Source organism: Chamaea fasciata, unplaced genomic scaffold (genome assembly GCF_029207755.1).
Source record: "Chamaea fasciata isolate MVZ Bird 193981 ecotype frontalis unplaced genomic scaffold, bChaFas1.0.hap1 SCAF_9, whole genome shotgun sequence".
NCBI classification, from domain to species: Eukaryota; Metazoa; Chordata; class Aves; order Passeriformes; family Sylviidae; genus Chamaea; species Chamaea fasciata.
The window spans coordinates 16,993,952-17,004,990 of NW_027094094.1; positions in this window are offsets into that span (position 1 = coordinate 16,993,952).

Consider the following 11,039-nt stretch of genomic DNA (forward strand, 5'->3'; position numbering starts at 1 on the left):
AGGCCGAGTGCAGCAGAGGGAATGGTGCTGGGGGATTCTCTAGTCCATGCCCAGCCTGCTAAGCACAGCTTTTCTCACCTAAGGCAGACAGTGGCCTCTGTGAGCTGCCTGCCCGTGGCAAGGACTCAGTTGCCTGTGCCATAAACCCCTTGAGCAGGTCACTGCTGTGGGCTGCAGAGCAGGTGCCCCAGCCATACAAACAGCCCAGGGTATTCTGTCATTCTGCGTCTGAGGAGGCCTCCAAGTACTGCAGAACCCTCATCTGCAGGAGAGCAGAAGCCCTTAAACCTTTGTTGCTATAAAGAAGAGGAAAGCTGGTGTTGGAAGAGTCTGCTGGCTTTTCCTTCTATATCTCTCTAGAAAAAAAAGAATCTAAAGGTCACTTCATGGAATTTCTCCAACCCCAGAAACCCTTTCCTTGGGAATGCAGCCACAAGATCAATTTCTTCAGGAGCAGTCTTTCAGAATGTCTGTTCTTTCCTAACTCTTGATGTTTTCCTTTGATATTAAATAGTATGTTGCTATTATCTGGCTGGACTTAATTTGGGTACAGTGGAAAAAAATCAAATTACATAATTTTATATAACTCTAGCCTAGCCCTAGGGGCAACTCTGAATCAATAGGCTTCTATTGGCTTGTCTTAATAGCTGGTTCCCATCCTTTGTGTTGCTTAACTTGCATGAGATTAGTAAAAATTAAATACTTATTAGTAGTTTTCTGATGGCAGTAATTGAAAAGGCATTGTGATGTGTAGAAATTGTTTCTTATCCCACAAATCTTTTGAGGGACATAGTAGTATGTTTGCTTCTCTGCCATACACTCTTTAGTTCCTTGTCTTGTGAATATCCATTTATATGCACAACAGATCCATGGAGAGCAGGAACAGCACCTGCCAAGACTACAGGCAGTTTCTCTTTAGAGTGGCTGAATAGGAATTGAGAAGTTCCACCTTTTGGTGTCGGAACAATAACTGATGTCTAATTCTGTTGGCAAATAGGTAGTTTTATCATTCTTATGTAACATTATTGATGTTGTTGCCAACTAAGTTAGATGGCATTAAGGGGATCTTTGAAGAAAAATACTTGTGGCTCTTTTTATAATTTGAATATTATGTCCAGAGCAACTTGCTGAGGCAGAATTTTGTAAAGGAAAGTATGCAAGTGTAAGGACCTTGCCAAGTGTGGGCACCCTGTTACCTGCAGAAGCATTTCCAGCCTCTTAACTGGTGTTGGCTGCACAACAGCTTCAGGAAGGTCTAAAGGTGAAGTTCAGGGCTGTGCCCCTCAGGGGTACAGTACAAAAATTAAGGCTCAGTGAGCTGTGGGCTGTGTAAGCCCCAGTCATTTTTTCTGGGAGCTGGAGGACGTTTGTATGTAACTCAGTAAAATTGATTGTTTATGTAAGTGGTGACTGATTTAGGGTTCAGAAGTAAACCTGGGCATTTCATGGTATTGTCTGCTGGGCAAATGGACTTCTCTACCCTATGGCTATGTGCTAAGCAGTCAGAACCAAAGGAATCCTCACTGATGCCAAACTGGATTTTTTTTTTCATTTTGATGAGAGGAGATAAAAGTTTCTTTTCTACAGGCTTTTGAATGTTTTTTGAAAATTAGTAAAATTTAATGCATCCTAGTCAATGATTTGTCATTTAAAAGATTTTATCTTTAATTATAATTAGTCAAGGTAGACTAGATCTACTTCCAGGGAACCTACTGGAACTGCTCCCACTGAGTTCAGTAGACACAAGATCAGAATTTCCTTGCTGCAGAGTGCAGAGCACTTCTGTTTCTGATGAGACTTCCTGGGCAGGTGATTTTATTTGAAATAAAAACTGTAATTTCCAGTCATGTTTCCATTTGAATCTATTAATTTGCTGTGGCAAAGTTCCTGACTAACTTCTGCTGACTGACTGACCCCCTGACTTTTAACCAAATGTTCTAATAACTTTCCTATTAGCAATAGCCAGGCTCAGAGTTTTGGATGGGATTAACTTTGCAACAAGGATTATGTTTTGGCTTTTTGTTTTTTGCATGGTTTAATTTCCCACCCCCCTCAGAGACTGTTTTTAATTCTCTTGAGAGTTCTCTCTTATGAGAAAAAAATGTAGCACAGAAGATGAATTGCCACATTAATCAACAAAACATTTTGGCTGTAATACGCTACCAGAAGTTCTTCTTGAGTCTCTGAGGTAGGAAAACATCTCTACATTGTGAAAATTTAAGCTCCAGTGACTGCTTGTTGCAACTTTATAGGGATCACTGGGTTTGATTGGTTGAGAGTTGTTGAGAACTAGAAGGTTCTCAGCAGTGACTGGAGGAAGAATTTACATTTAGATTCTGATGATTTAGACAAGTGCCACCACACAGGTTTAAGCAATGTGAGCAGCAAGTTTTCTTAGGCATCAGTGTGGATGTATTGAATTCAGTCCTTCTCCCACTTACCAGCTAACAACTTAGATTCTTCTGAATCTTGAAAACTTTGAATTGGTTTTGGGCTTACTACAGCCCTTGATTGCTGGAAAAATCTTAGTGATTTCACTGAGAGCTCAAACCACACATGAGATTAAAGTTTGCATATAAGTACTTGCTTCTGTAGTTTCCAAATTTGATGGGGTTTTTTTTCTACATAGTTTTTTCTTCTGTTTGTACAGGTGTAGGTCCCCTACCCCATTGGCAGCCACAGTCCCTCTGGGTCTGTGAGATGAGAAACTGCCTTGAGGCACAGAGCTTCTGTCAATGACCTTGGGGAGGTGTTGGTGGCCAGTTTCTGGTGGGAAGGCAAGGAAAGCCAAAGGGACTTGGAATTTGCATCAATTCTGTTGGCAGCTACTTCCTGAGTCATCAAGCCAGAGCTACCTGGGCTGGTGCCAGTGCTTTTGTGCCATGCCAAGGTGGCATCTCCAGGTGCACGGCATCCTGGGGCAGGGAACTGGCACACCCTGCAGGAAAATGAAATGAGAACTCTTGCTTGGTATGTAGTGGGAAGAAGTAAAGCTAATGTGCCCTGATTTTGAATGTCCTCACGCAAGGTCAGTTAAAAAAACCCCAACTAAATAAAAAAACCAAAAACAAAACCAAAACCCAACAGCATCACCCCCCCCTCAAAAAAAAAAACCAAACAACAAAAAACCCCACCCCAACCAACTAAACAAAAAAACCCACACCAAAAACAAACAAACAAAACAACAAAAAAAGCAAACCAAAAAATAACTTCCTGTAACATTGAGAAGACACTTAGACCCAGTGCTAATGTTTGTATTTACACCTGAGTTTAAGAGGGCCCAGACTAGGGAGGAAGGGGTTGCAGCACGTGCATGGTTTTTATATTGGCCAGAAAAGGATTTTCCCACCACTACAATAAAATTTTTGCTTAGGATGAGAATTTAGGGTGGAGAAAACAGACAAGTAGAGGAAGCAAATGACAAGTAAGCAGCCAGACAAAACCAAACCACTTCCATGTAAGCACTCTGGAAACTGCAGGCATTATGCCATGCCAAGTTTGGAGGAAGAGGCAGATCACGAGATTTTGTACACTAATTCCATGTGAGACGTGTTCTTCTTGTTCCTTTTTGGTCATATCAAGTAGAATATCTGGGGGTGGATGACCTTTTACTATCAGCATTGTGGAACAATTATAAAACCCTGTTCCAGGAGGGGAAGTGAGAAATGGTGGAGTGGGAAGATGGAAGGACTTAGCTAGCTCTGGTTGGACTGACCAGATGTTGGGTTTTTTAAGGGACAGAGGCAGAAGACTGTTCTTGCATCTTTTGAGGAAGAGGAAGATGAGCTGGGCCAGATAAGCAATGGAGGAGCTTGGGCTGAGATCCATGTCTTCCCCCACCATGAAATAATGATGAAAGCAGAATAAACATGTCTGGTGCTGCCGTTTATTGGGTGAACACTCTGTATCTTGTTGGCAAATTGAGAACACAGAACACCCCGGAGCTGTTTGTCAGAATGGCAGAGATGTCTACATACTTTGGAATTGTTTCTGTCAAGGGGTATTGCTGATTCTCCTTCCTGCATGGCATACCCATTTCCACAGCATGTCTGTTAGCTACTGACACAGAAACATGGCACCATCAGGCAGCTTTTGCTGTTCCCTTAACTCATTTTCTCCCCATCTCTGACCCCAACATGCTTTCTCTGTCCATGTTTCAGTTGACGCCATAAACTTCAGCTGCTTCAGACATAACCTGGATATGTCTTTATTTCTTCTCACTGATGTTAGCCTTGTTGTTCCTACTTAGCAAAGCAGTCTTAAGAGGTCTGCATTAAGAAGGCAGGAAACAAAACCATTCTGACACTGTGCAAACAGCCTATTTTTTCTTCCCCAGAAAACTCACTCTGGTCAATAGTACTGGGAATAAGCTCTTTTTGTGAAGTGTTTTTTGGGAGATGCATTGTGGTTGGTGTATGCCATGGTGAATTTGCCAGGCACAGAGGGTCGCTGCTTTTCCCTGAGGGAAGAGAGCAAAGAGACACCCTAGGTTTGCCACAGTGGAAAACCAAATACCTAGAAATTCTTCACAAAGGTGCTTGAAATGTTGACTATTTCCCTTGGTAAGGGGGATGCCATGATAGGAGTAAAGTGCTGGAAGCAATGTGTCCTGAAAGGCAGGATTTCTGATCCCTTCTGCTAATTAGGACAGAAGACCTGTGGGTTTGGAAGAAAATGCGCTTCTACTAAGCACTCAGGTTTTCTGTCCCTGTCACTGTCTAGAATGTCACTGTCTGTGACTGTGGAGAGAAAATGAAGAAACTCAAGGGAAGACTGATAAAATCCCTCTTCTTCCAGTGTCAGTCTTGCATGTGTAAAGTTTCTGTGCAGTACAGGATCCTTGGCAAGAATGCACCTCTGCCAGGTGAGAAGCAGATGCCCTCAAGACCAGGCAAAGCATCCAATGTTTTTCTTCCTGCTTGCCCCAGGAATATATTAGCAAGTTATGGGAACAAAGCTAGAAACTGTCTGTGCCTGTCATCCTGGAGTGCACATGGTGGTTTCCAGGCTAGAAAACGATGGGCAAATATCAGACAGGAAGGGCTGAGGAGTTCAAGGTGCCCAGGTACAAGCTATTTCTCTTACCAGAACAATTCTTCGGCTCAGTCCCTGTGTTCTCTCAGGTTACATGTGAGGAAGAGGGTGGGCGGCAGTAGCTTGCACAAAATATTCTGACAGTGGCAACTTGTCCCTTGCTGGTGTCCTCCCCAGGTTGTACGCGCTTCACTGAGGGGGTGTGCCATGCCTGAACAGTAGCTCCACTGTTTTCAAGGAGCACCACACTGACAATCTGCACATTGCACACAAAGTTTGTGTGTGTGCGCAACAAAACCATTTTTTTTTGCAATAGCAGCCAATCCACTCTTCTTGTGGACAAAAATGTTGAGATATTCTAGTGTATTTCTGTCCTCAACACTGGAGATGCTAGAGGCCGTAACAAGAATTAAAGTGCAACCCAAGAAAAGAGATAACTTTAAGAGGTTTAATAGTAGGTAGGTGATGGGAAGAAAGGTATATGGCCATTTATGCAGTTTGGCTATTATTTTTTGACACCTTCATTTAACAGTGAAGGAGGAAAACCAAATTTTTGCAGATGGAGCCTATGTGAAGTCACAGTCACATTATTTGTCATGCAGAAGTTTTATCTTGCACTTGAAGGGGCATGGCTTCAGCTGTTGAAACAATCTAGCTTTCTGAAGATAAGTGGAATATTTATGTTGTTTCACTTTTTAAAACTTGAAAATGGAAAAACTGAATATTGACATTTATCCAGTTAATAAAAGCAAAAACCAAGTTTCTATTTCGATTTAAACTTAGGTCCTGGAATTATTTTGGAACACTATCTCATTAAGTATCAAACTTGTACATATTATAGTTCCTTTTCCTTTCTTCTTACACATTAGGTAATAGGAACTCCTTTTGCTGTGATGTATCATAATGCGACACATCACAGCCCTTGGTTTGGGCTTTTTCCTACACATCTCAAACCCCAACTCTTCTTCAGTTCTCTGTTTTGATTCTTTCCACACATGGAATGGAACTGAAAGTTTCTGTAGCCATTGCACAATGTGACAGACAGCCTTCCAGCCCAGCTGTCTGGAAGGTCTGGTCTGAGTCCTGTGGTAAGGAGACAATATCCTGTTGCAATTCCAGTATAACTTACACTAGTAGATTTAAAAAAAAAAAAATCTATAGAGATGAATGAGTTAGGTCATCCATCCACAGGTAAGGAAAATTCCATCTATCAATTTCCAAGGGATTCTTCTAATAGGCCTAGGCTTGATTCGTGCCAATAGTCAACAAGGAAGCACTTTCTTTGACTGTAGCCACAAAACCAATATTAGTTGTGTTTAGGTGTGTTCCCTACAGCAATGGCATGGGGAAAACCTCATATTGACATTGGTCAGGCCAAGGCAGAAAAATGTCAAACAAATATACAGGCAGCCATAAGTCCTGTTGTTTTGTGCTTTGGTAGCATCCCTTATCTTCTTCCTTTTATTTACAGTTACTTTTAAAATAGAAATAATTTCTCTATTTACCTATGGTTTTCTTCCCATACAGTCTCTATATTACCATGTCTGTCTTCTTCCCAGCTTGGTTTCCTACAAGGTCCTTTCCTGCTTCATCTTAGGTTCCTGTGTGCATCCCATATGCAATTCCTACCATTTTCCTATTTATTTGGGCTGTCTCCCTACAGTCTATCCTATATCTGCCCTGTGATAATGCAATTTTGAATACCCACAGAGAAACCTGCTGTCTGTCTGTCTGTCAGCAGTGCTGCTAATTCCTGGGGAAGGCAGGAAGGCATTAAGTTGGTGTTGTGGGGAGGTGTTGGCCCCTGTGATGAACCACTGTCTTACCTGCTTTCATTCTGGAGATTCCAGTAGCTTTTTGTTACCTGACATAACTAAAAGTAACAGATGCACCGATGGAAGAAGAAAATCAGATTTTTAGAAGAAAAACATGAATTTTGACATCTGTTGCTTATATTCTGAACATCTGCAGACCACTGCAGCCACAAAAGAATTGCGTGTAAAATGCAAAATAGGACATATCTATATGTCTGCAAATACAGTTCACTTGCAAGTAGTGCTCTGTGTATTTTAACATGGATATTCAAATACTGCTACAAATGTAGAGCTTCGGCAGGTTAGTGGGAGTGCAGGGAGGCTGATCAGATGAACTGCTGTCAGATGGCACCATATCTCAAACTGCCACAAATCTGAGATGCCTCAGAATGACTTCAGATGCTGGATGTGTTCAGTGCTTGACTGGTTTGCTGAGCTGGGCTGTGTTTTGGCCTGTGGTAAACATTGTGACTGAAGTCGCCAATCCTGGAGCAGCTTCAGCTGAGTGACCGCTGGCAGCCCTCTAACACTGTGTTCTTCCAAACATTTATCTGTCTCTGTGGTAATGCTGTTTACTTTATTTGCATTCAAATGAGCTTTATGTTAAACATTTTCTATATTTCTTTTTCTTTTCCTTCTCACTTCATCAGAATGCAGCAAGTCTGACTGCTTGTGTAGGGAAAGGTGTCAAAGGAGCCAGTGCACAGCTTGGGTAACAGAGCTTACCTCCAAGCTAGTAAGTCATGGAGCATCTCTAGGGATTTAGATCCAAAGGGATGGTTAGATATCTGCCTAGAGCTCCAGAAATTATCTGGAACCCTAAGTTATACTGGTAATAAACTGGTTCACCATTGTCATCTGACAAGAGGTCTTCTTCAGGGTAGAAGAAGGTACCCCTTCACGATACACTGAACAAAATGATTGCATATGCACGATCTTAGTTGTGTGATGTATACACTAAAGATGCTGACAACTCCTGGTGTGAAAGAAATCCCACCAGTAATGAATAGCATGCAGAGCACATGGATATGTGAGATTTAGGGCACATGATGCCTGCTTCTCAGTGTTATTCAGTGTTTTGTTCATCTAGATTATTCCATGTGTTCTCATAACCCATTATATATTTATCTATAAAGTTATGCCTTTGAATTAGGGCCAGAAGTACCAATTTATCTTGCTTGGTTTAATGTATTTAATATTACTGATATCCAATTATCCAATTTAATTTCAGATCTTGTTTTAGCGATAAGGTATTTTAAAAAGGGTTTCCTCTGGCACTGAGCAGAATTTTCAATGAAGGTCTTATCTACACACATCCTAAAACCTTCTCTGAATGAGTACCTGAATTTGTGTATTTAGGGAAGGTGTTGTTTCTTATTTTCTACAACCCCATTGCTGTTGCTGCAGAGCAATTTTTTGTGGTGGAGCTCGGTGCATTGGCTGCCTGTGGGGACAGCAGCCCCAGGCAGGGCACACCAAGAGTCCTGTCTTAAAAGTCAGCATCTTCTTTGACTGCCTGCAATGTCCCAACTTCAGAGAAGGAGTTGATTAATTATAATGATTCAGAAAGAGCTGCAGTCATAAAGAGCATAAGAGTTATGTTGAAATTAAATTTTAATGACTAATTCCAGGAAAGAGCTAATTTTTGACTGGTCACAATTCCTGGTACTGGTTTGGTTGCATCTTTTAACTAAATAGTGAAAAGATGTGTAAAGCAGCAAAGCTATGACACCAAAGGGCAGGGGTTAAAGGTCTTTGGTTAGCATAAAATGTTAAAGTATTTTTCTTGTAATTTTGATCTGATAACTCCTAGAATTTCCAGTTATTTAATGATTCCATAGAAAGTTAAGAAATGTATTTAAGACCTGACACAGTAACAGAAGATCATCCATTTAAAGAAAAAAACTGCATATTTGTGGACTTCTTATGATAAGGATGAGGCAGAAAAGAGAGCATTCATCAGCAGACCCTTAGCGTGACAGCAGAAAAAAGGAAACAGATATACAGAGTTCTTTTAGATTATTTCTCTAAACTAGGTGAATGAAATCTTCATCCTGATGAAAGCAAGTTTCTCCTGGAAATGAAATCCAAAGCACAGTAATATCCAATATTTTTGTACAGAATCCAATTCCATGGGACTTCTCCCAGAGGATATGTGGAAAAAGTGCCAGGCTAAGCCAAGGTCTAGTTGTGACAGCAAACTTGGTCCTGTGTAAAATACCTTCACACTTGCAAAGTGTGCCTGGTTATGAGCCAAGGAAATTCATTTCAGATGTTATATTTTTGCGAAATATTTGTGGCCCTAAAACACTAACTGCATAATTTCTGCTTCTTTTGCTGGGATGGCAATGAATAGAGGAGACTTAGCAGAATCAGATTGAAATAATTGAGCATTAGATTTTTGAAAATAATCCTGAATTAGACATTGTCTATCCCTACGCATACCTACTGCCACGTGAGGGAAAGTCAGAAGTCCCTACTTATTGAATTGTGGATTGCAATTAACATTTTATGCTACACAGAAATGTATACATCTAAAAGTGCACTCTTGCTTTGGAGACTAATCAGCAAGTTTCAGATATAGGCAACCACAGGGAAATTCAAGGGTGACTGAATTAGCCTGCTTAATCCTGTTAATGTCATCATGCAAAAAAGGAGAAAAACAATGTTCCTTTTTTTTTGTGTGTGCTTCTCATTGTGAAACAAGACATGCCCCTCAAAGAAACGTTGGACAAACTGGTGCTGAGTAACCTAAAGCTGCAAGAAAAAAAATAGGAGAACCAAAAAGCATGACAATGACATTCAAATATGCAAAAAGATGCTCATAAAAAGGTGGGAACCATCTCTTCTCCGTATTGTAGTGAGTATTAAAGGGCTGGAGTTACACTAAGAGTTCATTTTGATATTAAGACACTGTTCTGAAGAGTAGAGGTTGTGAAATATCAATATGGGGAGTTTTGAAGTCTCCATCTTTGAGATAGGACAAAAACATTTAGTTAACCCTTCCTCAGGGCAAAGGACTGGCATTAATGACCTTCATTTTCAGAAAGTACCAGGAGCTTTTGGAGCAGAAGGACTTTTGTTCTTCTATTTTAAGGTGACTGGAATTTCCAGCCCTTTCTTATCTAAATAGGAACTCTCTCTGGAGTCCATTGTTCAACAGGAAAAATTCCTGGGTTTCACCTTAGCTGGAAGACTTAATTTCCTGTTTGATATTATAAACAGAGCTGCATTCTCAAAGAAGAAAGTCCCAGACACCTTATTAGGAAAAAAGAACAACACAAAAGAAAAATCCCAAAGGACAGTGTAGTGTGACCGCAAAACTTTACAGTGTAACAATGTCTTCACAGCATGTTTTTCTATTCTTCCTAACTCCTGCAATCTAACCCAAAATATTTCCACAGAAAAACGTGGGTACTTAATGCCTCAGTAGATGCCAGTGTCAACAAATGAGTTCTCAGTGCTGAGCCCCTGAGCACTTGTTGGGTTTACAAATGACGATTCCTTGGCTGCCTTTCCTCTGACATGTGGCCCACCTGATAGCTAATGTGGCTCTCCTGATCATTTAGGATTCCCTGGAACAGAAAGAATCCATCTTGAACTTATGCAGCAATGAATATTTCAGTACACCTAGCAAAACAGGCTCAAAGAGGGTGTTGAGGAAAGAGATGTCTTCAATTAGCCCAGACTTCTGCTCTCAAAGGTGGGGGACTTGTTTGCAATTTTCTGCTCCACAGAAGGGAAGATTATTTCAGCCAAGTGCTGCTACAGCTCGTGTCAGTGTTGACATCTCCAGCACCAATTAATGTGTGGTTAGAGAAGAAGGGAGAACTTGCATTTCTGAGTTTGATAGTGTGTCAAGACACTAAAAAGGTAGGCATCATTGCATTTTAAATAATGCCTTTAGTTCCAAGAGTGCTTGCAGTTTTAGATTTTAAAAGTCTGCTTTGCTTTTTGACTCTGTCATGGATGGCCCTGTGAACTTATCTGTACTAAGGTTTTTTGTAAGTCTGCTTAGATTTGTTAAGTGGTGAGTGTAAGCTGATGACTGATTAGATCCTCAGGTGGAACGCTGTCTAGAAAAGAAAAATTCTGTTTGCTTTCTAGTTATAATAGTTAGTCTCTTCCATCCTAAGAGGTAACTTGAAACCAAGTAGAGCAGGGCTGCACTTGAAGTCCTATTTTGAACTT